Source organism: Hemicordylus capensis, chromosome 5 (genome assembly GCF_027244095.1).
Source record: "Hemicordylus capensis ecotype Gifberg chromosome 5, rHemCap1.1.pri, whole genome shotgun sequence".
NCBI classification, from domain to species: domain Eukaryota; kingdom Metazoa; phylum Chordata; class Lepidosauria; order Squamata; family Cordylidae; genus Hemicordylus; species Hemicordylus capensis.
This window is the reverse complement of record NC_069661.1, coordinates 16,943,090-16,960,159: the sequence shown is the minus strand read 5'-3', so window position 1 is coordinate 16,960,159 and position 17,070 is coordinate 16,943,090. Positions and strand designations below refer to the sequence as shown.

At 44.3% G+C, this 17,070-nt stretch overlaps 1 protein-coding gene across 1 annotated transcript in view; it reads right to left on the bottom strand.

Moving 5' to 3' along the window:
* Positions 1–17,070, bottom strand: part of CFAP299 (cilia and flagella associated protein 299) — a 455,154-nt gene that overhangs the window by 395,401 nt on the left and 42,683 nt on the right. The window lies entirely within an intron of this gene.

Genomic DNA, 17,070 nt, shown 5'->3' with positions numbered 1-17,070 from the left:
AATCCTGTTCACCAGGGGGTTCTCAAACTTGGCTCCCCAGGATCTTGAGGGGAGCTGTATGTAGTTCAACAACATCTGGGGACCGGGGCTTGTAGATCCCTTGTGTACATACAGGTGAAACTCGGAAAATTAGAATATCGTGCAAAAGTCCATTAATTCCAGTAATGCAAATTAAAAGGTGCAACTGATATATGAGACAGACGCATTGCATGCAAAGCGGGATAAGTCAAGCCTTAATTTGTTATAATTGTGATGATCATGGCGTACAGCTCATGAAAACCCCAAATCCACAATCTCAGAAAATTAGAATATTACATGGAACCAAGAAGACAAGGATTGAAGAATAGAACAATATCGGACCTCTGAAAAGTATACAGTGTACTGTGCTTGTTTGGCCAGCAAACTCGCCTGACCTGACCCCATAGAGAATCTATGGGGCATTGCCAAGAGAAGGATGAGAGACGAGACCAAACAATGCAGAATTGCTGAAGGCCGCTAATGAAGCATCCTGGTCTTCCATAATACCTCATCAGTGCCACAGGCTGATAGCATCCATGCCACGCCGCACTGAGGCAGTAATTGCTGCAAAAGGGGCCCAAACCAAGTACTGAATACATATGCATGCTTATACTTTTTAGAGGTCCGATATTGTTCTATTCTTCAATCCTTGTCTTCTTGGTTCCATGTAATATTCTAATTTTCTGAGATTGTGGATTTGGGGTTTTCATGAGCTGTACGCCATGATCATCACAATTATAACAAATTAAGGCTTGACTTATCTCGCTTTGCATGTAATGCGTCTGTCTCATATATCAGTTTCACCTTTTAATTTGCAATACTGAAATTAATGGACTTTTGCACGATATTCTAATTTTCCGAGTTTCACCTGTACATGGGTGCAATGGAATACTTTGCCCCTGCTAACTTTCTTAACTAGCTTTCTTATATTTAGCAGGGGAAGACCAATAGTTCCTACTCAACCCAGCAGAGCATCTCTTCCAGTAGCTCTTCCTTTCAGGACAGGCAACCATCATCTCATTCCTTTTGCTAGGTAAACAGTTTTGGGGACTTGTTGTTGTTGTTGAACATTAGTATAGAAATCTTCTTAATAGTAACTACGACATGTGGTACATGCACATGTATGGTTCAAATCTTCTCCCTCAAAAAGAAGAGAGGTAGAGAAAGAAGCAAAACCTAAATCAGTACACATTATGCCATACATGCGTTAGGGCATACGTGCACCTGCTAAGGTGGTTATCATTTGTTTCCAATATGAATTTTGTTACCAGTGCCTAGGAAGGAAGGTCATAGCGTTTGGCCAGGTTGGAAGAATGAAGAATATGCTCTTTATCTGTGGCTCACAGATGAGCAAACTTGGCCCTTGGTTGGTTGGATTTTTCTTTTTTATATATCTATAAACTTTTCCAGGTCATTTCTGAGAAGTTTAGTATACTTGAAAGTGAGAGATTAATAGCATTGGCTGGGTTCAGGCATAATGTAGGCAGGTGTCAGGCAACATTCCCCACACATACTAAGTATGCCAATACTCTCAGTGCTGAAAAGGCTTTTCATAGTGCCTCCAGAGGACTTGGTATGTAAAATTCGGCCTGAACCCTTCTTTCCCCATTGGAGAAGAAGTTTATTACATGCAGTTTTGTTCCTTGGCTTCTGCAGTTACTAAAGCTCATGGCTCATCAACTTTCTCCACTGTTCAGCACCTGTTGGGGATGACCTTTTATTTCCTTAGCTTTATGAACTGAAGACAGAACCCTGAAGGTGCCAGGATGAGATCAGATTCCTCCCTGAACAAGATTGTGATGGAAAAGTGTGGGGTGGGTGGGAGGAGAGACAGGCTTTGATTATTTGATCCTCGATGCCAGAAGACAACCATCAATACCACAGACTTAAAAGAAAGTTGATCTTCCCCATGGATGTCAGGTGAACTGGGGAGTGGGGGGAAAACCCTATCAGATTGACTGCATTAGATGAGTCATAGATTCCTTCCCTGACACATTCTAACCTTTAGGTTTTAAAGCAATAAAATACATATAAATTACACAAGCACACCTCCAAATGCTGAGCAAACATTGCTATATATTGGAATTAGTACCTTTCAGAAATATCACAGCCATTTAAAAGAAAAACCCTACTGGATCTTGGTATCAGCGTTTAATCTAATCTCAGATATTTTGCCAGATGCCCAAACTAAACTCTGTAATAACAAGACTCAGTGGGTTTCACAGCAGGCCAACAGGGAATTTGGCAGACACCTGCAATTCCTGTGGTAAAGTTGGGTAAGCAGTGTACATATTCAAGTGTGTTTTGTTATAAGGAGCTGCTTTATGCCCTATCAGGCCAATTATCCAGCTCTCTCGCTACTGTAATAATCCTTAGTGGCTTACATGATGTGCAGCCCTCTGTTGCCAGAAGGGCTGCTTTGCAGCAGTAGACAAGGTACAGAAGGGAAAGCTATTTTCATATCTCTCTCCTGCCTCCAAAAGCCCTTCCCAGGTGCATAAATCTGTTCCCAAGGGCTGCACAATCCTCAGGAATAGCTTTATACAAGTGAAAAGTGCTTTTGGAGGGAGGGGGAGAGGCGAAGATCCTTCCCCTACCACATCCAGTCCACTGCACAAAGAGGCCTTCCGTGCAAGGATGCTGAAAGTTTTTTGAGGACTTGCAGCCCTCCCTCTGGTGACGGAGGTCTAAACATCATGTAAGCCAGCATTTATATAGCACTTCAGAAAGTTCAAAGTGATCCACATACATTACATTGCTGAAATCCTTAAAATAATCACCTTGGATACATCAACATGGTTGTCCCCATATTCAGCTAGAGGACTGAAGCCAAGAGAGAACAGCTCATCTAAGGCCACCTTGTGATTTAATGGGAATTTGATCAAGAGATCTCCTGATCGGTTTCTTAGCCACTATGCTGCATTACACCAGTTCTGTAAGATACCCCCCATAGTCTCACACCTACAAAGTGTGTGTGTGTGTGTGTGTGTGTGTGTGTGTGTGTGTGTGTGTGTGTGTGTCCCAGCTCTTTAAGGCATCTTGTTAATCACACTGTTGAATTTCTTCACTCAATCACACATGACTGGAGAAAAGTTAGCATGAAGCAGCCTGGACATGCAGTGAACTAGGAGTCAACTTGATGACTAGAACTGTGAACAAAAGTGCAGCTATGATCAAAGAGATGGCACCCAGCTCACCACACAGACAATGCAACCCACATCTCCACGGCATGCACCAATGCACACAGTCATATGGAACAATTCAGCAATGCAGATCAACCCTCAGATGGGGGGTTCCCAATGGTATTATGTGTGATCACTTCAAAAGGGGATTCCAGACACCAGGCTGGTTCACACAACTCTAATTAGGGTAGGAGATGCATCCTACTCAAATTCAGGAGCTGTTCACGTTCCCACTTTCTGATTGCTTTTTACTCACAAGGTAGGAGCAGGAGGAGGTGACAGTCTGCTAAGAAGCAGCGGTCCTACCCAACAGCTGTACCCAGCTCTCTAATAAGGTAGAAGGAAAAGTCCGCTCATCCAGCTGTTGCTTAGCAGACAATCACTTCTTCCCCCTCCTACCTTGCTTTTTACTCACAGACTATCAGAAAACAAGAGCATGCACAGCTCCCAAACTTGGGTAGGATGTGTTTCCTACCCCATTGATGATTGTGAGAACTGCATTATTGTCTGGCATCCTAGCACTGCATGAGTGCTCCAAACACCATCATGCACACAGCACTAATCCCGGTGCTAGTCTCTGTGCTTTCAAATGTACAAGAACACAAATATTTTGGAGCTCTGTCAGTGCTCTGGAAGCACTCTGTTAGACCAGAAACAGGACCCTGAGAGCTCTATAGTATTTGCACCTGAGCACCCATGCTTCAGAAGTGCAGAGAATGTGCGGGTGGCTTGTGCTACTTGTACACTGGGGTTTACAGCAGCATTAGGATGTCAGCCAGTGATTCCATGGAAAGAACAAAGCAGAAGTTCACATGTTCTGTTGGATGTTGTGTCAGCATGATTCAAGCAGTGCTGCTTCAAAGAGGGGGAAATGATCGCACTAATAATTAAGATACAAGCATGCATGGATGCATGTAGCAGGTTAATCTCATGCTCTGCTGTCATCACTGGAGTAGTCTGAGAAGCAAAGACCTGAAAGAGTGATGGGTGGAAAAGACCAGGTCAAGAATAAAAGTGAGGCTGTAGTAAATCAACCAGGAAGGTGGCTACTGAAGAAAAGTGGATAGGCAGAATTGACAAGGATTTAGAAGAGGGCCCAGAGGAAGAGTGGCTGAAGTAGCATAGTCAAAGTACATGGTGACTGAAAAACAGGGGCCTAAAGAGATCATGGGGATCAAGGAGCCTAAGGGGATCAAGAGGGAGAGGTGTGATGGAAAGAGGGAGAGGGAACTGAAGCCCAAGGAGATGTGAGACTGAAGGAAAATCCTACAGACAAGGTGGTGCCTGGGTGTTTATGGCTGCATTGCATATATAGTGGATATAGGCAAAAGGCCTAGGTGTTTGGTGGATGGTAGCAAAGGAGCCCAAGGGGGCAGGGCTGAATTCCATATATTTATTTTCATTCACCTGCCAAGGTCTGGCTACTGTTATTTCATTAATTTCAGTTAGTGATGGGTGAGGTACATACTCGCTCAAAAATAAGCCAAGCTACTCCCCGCCCCACAAAAAAACAACACAACCCACTGGGAAATAGGTGATTTTTCCTGAGCTAATCCAAATTCAGCTCACTAATCCCCCACCCACCCAGTCCCAATGCTGTCATTTTCAATCAGAAATTGTGAAAACCTGCAAGGCTCCAAAGTCAAAGAACAGACCTCCTGTTAGAACATAAATTCCACATGAAAGGCCCTTCGGGCAACAGGGTCTTTAGCAGTGGATGAAAGCCCTCCAAAATACCCTGCACCTCAGGTATATTCCCTCCAAAGTACCCTGCACCCCAGGTATTTTGTGGGCTCCAGTACCTTGTATATCTCCCTCTTGACATAAATGAAGACATCAATGTCTCTCAAGTTATTCAGCAGGAAAATTTAACCCAAACTGGAGAATGTGGCAGCTTCAAATGCTCACCTCTCATGTGCGGCCAACATTACTGAGCTCCACAAGCTTGTCTCCAGGTTCAGCCCCAGTGAACTCCAGTAGCATCTTTAATATTATTCTTTGATTTTTTTCCCTTTGATATTAGATAGGTTTGTGCTATTTGACAGCATAAACCTATGAGCAGGGTCTGTCTTATATAGATCTTATCAGTAACATCTGGGTAAAAAGCAAGTTCTGGTAAGAATTTGACTACTTTCCTTTCACTATAATCTTAACTGATCATTACCATCTTCACAAGTTAGCCCACTTCTGCCTCAAACATTGATTCATATATCCACCTTCTTGAACTGAACAACATCATCACAAAACAATGTCATTGAGGTGTCCCTATTTATCCCTACATCAGAACCAAATTTGGTCCAAATAGGTTAGGCAGTACACAAGTTAGCCCACTTGCACCTCAAACATTAATGTGTCTGCCAGCTTGAACTGGGGTAGATGACATCATCACAAACTACATCACTGTGATGTCCCTATGTGTACTTACAACTATAATAAGTTTGGTCCAAATCAGTTCTCAAACATTCCTCAAACGTTCACATGTCCACCATCTTGAACTGGGGTAGATGGCATCATCACAAATGACGCTGTTGAGGTGTCCCTACAGCTGTTCCAAATCCAGTTCAAATTGGTTAGGCAATTCACACGTTTTATTTATTTATTTATTTATTTATTCGTCACACTTCTATACTGCTCAAACTTTCATCTCTGGGCAGTTAAAATAAAACAATTAAAACACATATAAAAAGTTAAAACAATTCAACGATTTAAAAGCAATCACAAAATTAAAACCAACAAATTTTAAAAGGCTGAGAAAGCTTGGTTAAAAAGATGGGGTTTTAGATGTGTGTTTTTTAATTGCCAGAGATGGGGAGGATCATATCTCAGCAGGGAGCGCATTCCACAATCTCAGGGCAGTGACCGAGAAGGCCCGTCTCTGTGTAGCCACCAAACAAGTTGGGAATAACTGGAGACGGACCTCCTCAGATGACCTCAATGGGTGGTGGGGCTCATAGTGAAGAAGGCGCTCTCTTAAATACCCAGGGCCTAAGCCGTTTAGGGCTTTATAAGTTATAACTAGCACTTTGTATTTTGCCCGGAAACCTATTGGCAGCCAGTGTAACTCCATCAGCAAAGATGGTCTCTCCAAGGTGACCCAGAGACCAACCTGGCTGCCGCATTCTGAACCAACTGAAATTCCCGGACTATGTACAAAGGCAGCCCCATGAGCACATTACAAAAGTCAAGTCTGGAGGTCACCAACAGATGTACCACGGTTTTGAGGTCATTGATCTCGAGAAACGGACGCAGCTGGCATATCAGCCGGAGCTGATAGAAAGCACCCCTGGCCACCACCTCAACCTGAGAAACCAGGGAGAGGTGTGGATCCAGAAGTACTCCCAGACTGCGAACTTGATCCTTTTGGGGAAGTGTGATCCCATCTACAGTAGAACAGGTAGATCAAAATCATCTCTGGAGTTCTGACCCCGCACAATAAGTACCTCTGTCTTATCTGGATTCAGCTTCAGTTTATTCTCCCTCATCCAACCCATTACCGGTTAACCCACATGCGCCTCAAATGTTCACACGTTCTCCATCTTGAAATAGGCTGGATAACTTCACTACAAACTACACTAATGAAGTATCCCTATGTGTCCCCTACAATTGTTCCAAATTTGATTCAAATCGGTCCAGGCATTGCAAAGTTGATAGCGGAATACACACACACACACCACACACAAAGCTGACAACACACATACACCACACACAAAGCTGGGTGATCTCATAAGCTTGCTTTCCTTAAGAAAAGTAAGGCTTAAAAAATCAACTACTTCTCTGTGATAAAATAATGAAGATTCAGTGCATTTGATTAAATTCCAAATTTACAGATGGAATTAAAAATGAAGCTACAAGTGAAGACCCATCATTCCTACTTGTCTAAGCCTAGGAAACCAAAATAGAAGGTTCTGGTGCGTTAATACTGGACCATAATATAAAAACGGCTGAAGAAATCAAATTCCAGTAACTATGAATTCCCAATAGTTCTGCCTGTTGATAGAACAGTACCCAGATCTCTTTTTAAAACTTAGGGAAAGGGTTGGGCTGGGATCCAAGGAGCTGCTTAGGCTCATGTAAGAGTCTTATGCTAGCACACTGGAATGTTTTGCATTTTTTCTTTAAACAGCTGACCCCTATTCTATATCACAAAATGCTTTTTGAAACTTCCCTCCATTCCCAGTTTGCCATTCAGGATGGGAGCTGTTGGAGAAGAAAAGCTCCTTCTTGGACTCATGGAACCAGTTCCACAGTTCTCCAGATCCTGTGTAATAACATTAATAAAAATGCAACTGTCCAGAATTGTCCACTTAATCATCAAATGAAGATGGGGTGAAATTCCCATCCAAAAAGGAAAAATCCACAGAAGTAACATCCCATCTGTATATAAAGTTAGTTGTAGCTATTCTGCTGGAGGAACAAATCAAACTGTGTACCAAGAATTTTGATTGTTACTTGTGGGGGTTACAACTAAAAGGTATTAAACAAAAGAGAAACACACAAAGTGCTCCTAGCAGTCAGTCTGGTTTGGTTTGTTTGACTACACTGGAAACTGAAATGTTGAGTGACATACTTGGAAATGACATATATTACATAAAAACCATGTCCAAAAAGACACATGAGAAGAAACTATAAGAGACATGCCCTTCCCTTCATTCAGAGTCGTCACTTCTGACCCACGTTGCAGCAAGGACTGTCCAATCTCATTTAGCTAGCTATACATCTGCTTGTCAAGTGACTAACATGTGAATTCACATATATGACACAATGCAAGATAGAAGGGATGTGAATGGAGGGGTGAGTGATGGAATCGAGTCCCCTAAAGCAAACTGAAACACATTACTCCATGCAGGAAAAAGGGCTTCAGGATCTCTGATCTGCTTCCCAGCTCTGACAGAAATGTTGTCCCGGACAATCAGTCAACACATTTCTTAAGACAACTGCTACTGGAAAACTGCTTTTCTGTATCAGTCATGAGCATCCCTCAGGGAATGATCACTGCTTGATGGATAAAGTTGTTCACTAGGAATTGTCACTGCTGAGCAAGTAAACCATAATGCCAAGTTGCGGGCAGGGCATAAAAAATGCTTCAAATAATCTCATTGGCAGCTGACTCTATTTATTTTAATACACGGGCAACCCACCTTTCCTCCAAGGAGCACAGGATGGTTCTCCTCTGTCCACTGAAACCTTTGCGAGGTAGGCAGGGCTGACAGATGGGGACTGCCCAAGTTCACCGAGTAAGCTTAATCATTGCTGATTTGAACCCAAGTCTTCCCAGTCCTAGTCCAGCACTCTAACCACACCACTACATTGGCTCCATGTGGTGAGCCACTCATGTGCAGCAGCTTAAATATGCAGCCAGGGCAATTTTCACCAGGAAAGGAAAAGGAAAGGAAAAGAGTACTAGGGTAGGACTGGTAGTTCACCACAGAAAAAATGTGTTTTTAGCCACAAAGGCTTGTAGCTCCTTGGTAGCTCCTCCATGATTTTGTTTGTATTGGTCTAAAATTTTAAAAGTAGCATGTATGTTTTTTTAGTCAAGTTGGTGTTGACTCTTAGCGACCACATAGTTAGATTCTCTCCAGGATGATCTGTCTTCAACTTGGCCTTTAAGGTCTCATTGCTGTCATAATCGTGTCCATCCACCTTGCTGCTGGTTGTCCTTATCTTCTCTTTCCTTCAACTCTTCCTAGCATTTTGGACTTCTCAAAGGAGCTGGGTTTTCGCTTAACCAAGTATGATAGTTTGAGCCTGGTCATTTGTGCCTTGAGAGAAAATTCTGGATTGATTTGTTCTATGATCCATTGGTTTGTTTTCCTGGCTGTCCATGGTATCCTCAAAAGTCTTCTCCAGCACCAAAGTTCAAAAGCGTCAATACTTTTTCTGTCCTGCTTCTTCAAAGTCCAGCTTTCGCATGGAAAGTTTTGCATGGAGTTATGGGTGGTGAAACTCCACTCTGACTGAAGGTACAGAGTGGAGTTTGGCAAGGGAAACTGCCAAAGGGAAAGCTTTTCGCCCTTAACTCGTTTGCCAAGTTCTGACGTGTGGCTCTGGGACCTCCTGTTTCCCAGTACATCCAGATAGGGATGGGCCTGGACCGGTCCGGAGGCCATTGAAATGGGCCCGGACCGGTCCGGACCTGGGCGGTCCAGTTCGGGTGGGGGGTACCTTTAAGAGCGGCGGGAGGGTTTACTTACCCCTCCCGCCGCTTTCCCGCTCTTTCGCCGTAATCCTAAGTGTAATTGGGGCGGCAGGATACCTCCCTGCCACCCCTTCCCCGATGTAGCAAATATAGTGGTCCATACCCTGAGTCCTCCTATAAGCATAGCTGAGTCCTTTCAAGCATCTAGTGAGACTTGATATTTCCTTTGAACAGTATTTCCCACATTCTGCATTGCAAACCGCTTTTGAAATTCCCAGATGTCAAAAGCAGCTTGCCAAGCAGGATGGGGCACTGTAGTTCAGTAAAGAAAGAAGTCAAAACCCCAAAGGATGGCACAGAGAGTTAGCTGCACAATACTTTCTACTGGGGCCTATAGCAATGAGGTTTAAAAACCTAGAGAAAAGGAGCAATCTATAAGCAGAAGCAACAGTCTACTTAGAGTATCTTATTCTGAAAAGATGCAAAGACATTCAGATAAAAATCAATTTACAATGGAAATCCAAAAGGACTGCAAACCTTTGCAGCTACGTTTATTCCCGCAAGATATACTCTTTAAGGCTAAGAGGACAGATGGTAAGTTTTCCTGTAAAACCACTACTGTTTAGATACTTGGGAAGAGCCATATGTTTGCTTTTGTAGTAAAGAAATGTGTGGGAAGGGCTCCGCTCCACAAAAATGTACTCAACAGTTGATGAATGCATATAAGCCATAAAAAGCCCTGTTTGCAATAAGAGGAAACGGATATGGCTACAAACCCTCACCGATGAGAGATAAACAACAGATATTTTGTTAAAAGGAAGATACAAATCATGCCACAACAGCACATGTGGCCACCAACGGGAGTGAAGATGATAATCGTAGAGGAATCCTTCTGTTTATTGATTCCATGCTGAGGGTGTATATATGGCTTTCACACTGCTTACTCCAATTTAGCTACACTTTGGCACCCTGATCCTAAAGGTTGTTGGCTTGTTGTTGTTGTTGTTGTTATTGTTATTTACATTTATATCCCGCTCTTCCTCCAAGGAGCCCAGAGCGGTGTACTACATACTTAAGTTTCTCTTTCACAACAACTCTGTGAAGTAGGTTAGGCTGAGAGAGAAGTGACTGGCCCAGAGCCACCCAGCTAGTTTCATGGCTGAATGGGGATTTGAACTCAGGTCTCCCCGGTCCCAGTTCAGCACTCTAACCACTACACCATGCTGGTTGGCATAATCCAGCAATATCTTGTGCTAATTAAGCTGGAAAGGTACAGCTAGGCTGCATATGAGTTCCAATACCATTTGAAGACTCTACTCTAGTGGTACTCAATTAAAATGGACCAGTCTATTCCTCAACCTACCACCAGAAGCCATCATCAGCCTCATACACCTGCTGCTCACACCTGGAGTATCCACTACCATGTTTTTATAAAACACTCAGTGTATGCATATGCATTCCATCGCTGATCTCAAGTGTCCTGAACCTGGTTAGTATCTGGATCCGATACCACTTAAGAACTCTTTATATGTTTCATTGTTTTACAATCTTTATAATGTTATGCATGAGCTGCATAGTACAGGAACTAAAAGAATGAACCGTGATCCAAGAGATAGCTGGTTCAAATTACATCTCTTCCATGAATTCATTGGTGGCCTTAGGCAAGTCACATGCCCGACCCTCAGCCCCTTTAATCTGCAATAATACCAGCCTGCCTTACAGGGCTGTTGAAAGATTACCGTATGTCATATGCTCTGAACACTGATATAAATGTTTATCATTAGTGGTGGAAGGAGTGCATAGGCAACCTGTGTTCTCACGGGCAGTGGCCTCTTCCACATGGTGGAGACGGCTGCAGCAGGGCACTCCCTACACTGTGGCTCCTGCTGCTGGCAGTGGCTCCTCTCCCCCATGGTGGTGGTGGTGGTGGCGGCAGCTCCCCCACCCCCAGCAATGGCATTGGTACCTCCCCCCATGACAGAGGTGGCTCCTCCCCCAGCAACAGCATGCTCCACACAGTGCAGTGCTGGGGACGGACAGCATGTGGCGGTAGAAGGGGAACCCCATGGGCACTGCTGGAGCCTTCACTGCTCCTTCAGGGCTCGCGCTGTCTCGCTGTCTGTCTCCCTCTCTCCCATCCCAAAAGAGGCTAACCCGCAGGCTCGGGGAGGCAAGCAAACCCTGAGGCGCCCCAGAGGCAGGAGCATGCAGGTTCTTCAAACCTGTGCTCTCAGTTATAGCTCCACTCCTGTTTATTATGTTGTAAACTACTGTAAACAATTGCAGGGCCAAGGAATCCCAGGCAGCAGATAGTGATAGCCTGGCACTGCACCCTAAAGGGCACCCTTGCTCTATAAATGTTTACTTGACCTGGATTTCTGAAGCATGAAGGTACAGATGGTGCAGGAGGTAAGGGGTCCAAGACTGGCCACCGGGAGATCTAATCTGAGACCCAGCCACCCTGGTGCCTTACAGCAAGTTGCCAAAACTACTATTATTATTCAGATAATCAGTGTGCTCTGTGCTTTGCTTTTGATAATCATATCTGTACAGCTGTTAACGTGACTTTAAATGGCATCCACATAAAGGGCAGGATGAATGTAAAAGAGGGCAGAGATGGAAATCCATACTCTAATCTCAGGCATGCAAATGGTGAGTAAAAAGTCCTCTGTATATTGATGAGGGGCCATAGTTCAGTGGCAGAGCATCTGCTTTGCATGCAAAAGATTCCAATAGTTCAATCCAAGTTAAATCCCTGGTATCACCATATAGGGCTGGGAAAGACCTCCTTTCTTCATATTCTCAAAAGCATCTCCCCTGACATCAAAAGCAGCAAACACCAGGATCAAACTAAAGGCTGCCAACCTATGCACACTTACCTGGGCATAACACAAGATTTATTTCCAAGTAAACACAACACAAGATTTATTTCCAGGTAAATAATTTTAATAATGTGTTTTATGTCATTTGTATAGGGTTTTATGTATTTTAATCTGTGATTTTTAATATTAAAATTTGTACACCACCTAGAGATGTATATATCAGGCGGTATAAAAATATGATTGACTAGTAATTTTAAGCCTGTTAAAATAACGGGCACTAGTACCTGTTGTTGTTCCCTTTATTCCTTTCCTCTCTCGTTCGCCCTCCTTTCCTTTTATTTTGTTCTTTTTCTGTCTTTCCTTTGTCTTCCTTTTCTCTCTCTCTTCCTCTGTTTCCTTTTCTTCCTTTCTTCTCTCCCCCTCTCCCTCTCTTCCTTTCTTTCTTCCACCTCTTCTAACTCCCATCTTTCTGTTTTCTTGGTCTTTTCCTCTTTTCTTTCTTTAATGGGCTTGTTCTTTGGGGCTGGCTGCTCCTCCCTCCCTCCCTCCCTCCCTCCCTCCCTTTTTTTTGGTCCTTCTCCCTCATTTCTTTCTCCTTTTTTTTCTTCATCCTTCCTTCCTTCCTTCCTTCCTTCCTTCTCTCTTTCCTACTTTCCCTCCCTCCCTCCTTGTTTCTATTGTCCTTTTCCTTCCCTCCTCTCTCTTTTCTCTCCTTCCTTCTTTCTTTTTATCTTTCTATTGTTCTATCTCCCTCCCTCCCTCCCCCCCCCTTTCTCTATCTTTCTTTCTCTGTGTTTGCCTTCCTCCCTCAGTCCCTGTCCCATGTTAGCTAGTAGACTTTTGATGCTGTCTATTTCTGCTTCCTCTGGCTTCACTGCGTCCTCCTTCTTTTGGCTGAGCCCAGTGCCTTCTCTGGTCTGGAATGGGGTTCTTTTTCTGATTGTTTTCCCCTACTCTCGCTACCTGTCTTTTGACCCACACCTGTGTATCTGTTTTCTTTCCTCCCACCTCACCCTCTTGTTTTCTACCGTTTCCTCTCCCCCACTTTCTTCTTTTCTTTCCGCTCTCCCCAGGCCCCCCTCTTTTTTTCTTCTCCCCTCTGTCCGTTTTTTTTTTTTTGGCCCTCCCTTCTCCCTTTTTTAGTTTTTTCTTACTTATGAGGCAACTTTTAGAGCCTATTTCTTGTTGAAATACTTTTTTTTTTCAACTCAGTATTAAAGTTAACTTACTCTTTTTAATCTTTTTTTAGTTTCCCCCCCAACCCTCATAGGATTTCTTTATACACCACATCGGCCCATGTGAATGGTGCCGTTGCCGCTGGCTCCGCTGCCCTCCCTCCCTCCCTCCCTCCCAAGTTCCGAGTCCTTCGTCTACGCCCGCCACCGCTGCCCTCCCGCCCGCCCTCCCATGTGCCGTTGGCCGCCCGCCCGCCCTCCCTTCCAACTGCCCAGTCCTTCGCCCGGCCATGTCCGTTGGGCGAAGAACTCCTTAATTTCCGAGGGAGAGAGGAGCTCGCAAGCAGAGCTCCTCTCTCTTGCAAAGACTCTGCCCATACTGGCGGTTTGGCCGTAAAGGACGCCTATTGCATCCTTTACGGCCATAGTGTCAGTTCGGGCAGAGCCGTTGCAAAGAGAGGAGCTCTGCTTGCGAGCTCCTCTCTCTCGGAAATTAAGGAGTTTTTAGCCCGACGGACATGGCCAGGGTAAGGAGGGCTCGACAGTTGGGAGGGAGGGAGGGCGGCCAACGGCAGTGCTTGGGGTGAAATGGCCGCCCGTGGGTTCCGTGCAAGGAGGACCGGGGATTGGCCCGAAATGGCCGCGGGTGGGGCCGGGACAGTGATGGAGGGCGGGCAGGCGGGCAGACAGCGATGAGGACCGGGGATAGGCGCGAAATGGTTGCTGGTGGGGCCGGAACGGTGGTGGAGGGCGGGCGGGCGATGGCAGGAGGTCGAGTGTTTGGTGGCTTTGGGACACTGGCGTCGGCGGTCCTGTCTCCCTTGGGCTGTTCTGGGCCTGCAAGGCCCACAACAGCCCAAGGAGACAGGGACGCAGATTCCAAGGCCACGGACACTCACTTAGGGTTTTATTATATAGGATAAATAAACAAACAAACATAGCACTGCATTGTTATCATTCTAGTATGAAATGCTTACATTAAATTAATTTCAAGCAACATAAATGAGAACTATAAACATGAAGAGAAATAAGGCTACTCTATTTTCAACCTTTTTTGAGGATCCCTCAAGTATCTTTTGCATATTGTTTTCGAGCGGCATAAGAGATAATAAATTGCTGCATGTGCTCAGTGTTTCTGAATAGCTTCTACAGCCAAATGTGCTTTAGTACCCAGATAATAGAAAGGCAAGTTATTTCGAGAAAAGATGTGACTGAAAATACTGGGTGATTTCCCCATGAGCTTGTCCTTCTTTGCACAGGAAGGGTAAATATAAACCCTTTAAAGTTTAGGTCCTATGCTGCTGCATAAAAATGCTTTTTAAACTGTGCAAAGAGAATGCTTTATCACACCAACAAGTCTGTCTTTACAAATAATAAGTCACAGCAGTAAATCTGCACACACTGTATGTCATTTTGGGATGTAATGCTGCAAATCATCATCTGTGATACGTGCAACAAATTGCCAGTTTTGAAACAATCTCACTGCTTAGATGTATTCCAGTGATGGAGCACACCAGGCTTTAATACTTGCCGAAGGAAATATCCTGCTGTGGGAGCTCCTTGCATAACTCACGGGTTTTTAATTCCTCAACAGCTCTGCAACAGCAAGTTAGGAAAGCAGTGCTTGAGTGGCACTTCAGCTAATCTTCAAATTGCCCGTGGAAGTATGGAAGGCTATCTAGAACAAAGTACACAGTACAAGCCCTTTTTATTGAATGAAGCAAAATCACATAATACTTCTACTTTGATATGTATACCAGTCAAGTATGATGAGTGAAGAGGTTGGTTGGTTGTGCCGCTGAGTCAGTGTCGACTCCTGGCGACCACAGAGCCCTGTGGGTTTTTTTGGTAGAATACAGGAGGAGTTTACCATTGCCATCTCCCACGCAGTATGAGATGATGTTTTTCAGTATCTTCCTACATCGCTGATGCTCGATATAGGAGTTTCCCATTGTCTGGGAAACACGCCAGCAGGCATTCGAACCAACAGGGATCATTAGGAAGGGGATTAAAAATAAAACGGCTAACATTATAATGCCGTTATACAAAACTATGGTGCGACCACACTTGGAGTACTGCGTACAATTCTGGTCACCACATCTTAAAAAGGACATTGATGAACTGGAGAAGGTACAGAAGAGGGCAACCAAGATGATCAGGGGCCTAGAGCACCTTTCTTATGAGGCAAGACTACAATACCTGGGGCTTTTTAGTTTAGAAAAAAGATGACTGCGGGGAGACATGATAGAGGTCTATAAAATCATGCATGGTGTGGAGAAAGTGGAGAGAGAGAAATTCTTTTCCATCTCACACAACACTAGAACCAGGGGTCACTCCATGAAATTGATTGCCAGGAGGTCTAGGACCAACAAACGGAAGTACTTCTTCACACAACGCGTGGTCCACTTGTGGAACTCTCTGCCACAGGATGTGGTGACAGCCAACAACCTGGATGGCTTTAAGAGGGGTTTGGATGACTTCATGGAGGAGAGGTCTATCAATGGCTACTAGTCGGAGGGCTGTGGGCCACCTCCAGCCTCAAAGGCAGGATGCCTCTGAGTACCAGTTGCAGGGGAGTAATGGCAGGAGAGAGGGCACACCCTCAACTCCTGTCTGTGGCTTCCAGCGGCATCTGGTGGGCCACTGTGCAAAACAGGATGCTGGGCTAGATGGGCCTTGGGCCTGATCCAGCAGGGCTGTTCTTATGTAACACCCGCCTGCTCTCTAGGCAGGTTACTTCCCCGGTGAGCCATTAGGATGCTACAAGTGAAGAGACCCTTGGATATAAAAGCACAAGAGTGCAGATAAGCAACTAAGCCAGCTTCTAACTGGTCCCCAGAATAGCTTCTTATCCCAACTGCCAACCAACGCGCCATCACCCCATTAGTTTCAGCCACTTTCTTCCACACTAACCAAGACACAGCAAGGGGCTCTTTACCCTATGCCACCATCCTCAGTAAGCAGAAGTTGGGCAGTTTTTTGATTTTTCATTTTTGCTGCATACACTCATCCATCTGTACACTGGACAACAGAAGATGAGGTGCATTATGGGATTCTTCAGATCCTCTAATGCTATTCACAGTAATGGGGAATATTAAACTCCCTGCTCAGGGAAACAATAAGAGGCTCTGCCCCACCAAAAGCATCTACTGCTGTTCACTAGAGTTGCCATCTAAATTTTGCATAAGGTGAAACTGGAAACAAATGTGGGAATTTTTCTCAGGCAAATCAATTGAGGAATTTCAAGGGAAGCCAAGAGAATCATTATGAAACTAACCATTATTTTTCAGAGGGCTTTCATACATTCCTACACATTGAAGATGACGGAAGTCTATTTACAATTCCACCCCAAGCTGCTGTCAAAACAGGCCCACTTGAGTACTGAACTCCAAAAACAGAGTTACTTCTCCAAAATGGATCAGGTGAAAACCTTTTCTTCCATCCTGACTGGCCCTTATTAGCTTTTATTTTAAAAGATTGCACACGAAAAATGAAAAATAATCTGTTAAAAGTCATCTAAAGTACACTCTGGTGGTTAACAAAGGATGAACATTGCCGGCTTATTTATTTGGTTTCCAAAGAAACCACATTCAGCATTGCTCAGAGTAGATTATTGATCTATAAAGGGCACAAAATACTGTTTCAGACCCAGATTAGGCAGAGATAACTTATTTTGATAAATCTGAAACCCCAACTGTACAACTGGGAATATGGCAGACTAATTTATAAACTTA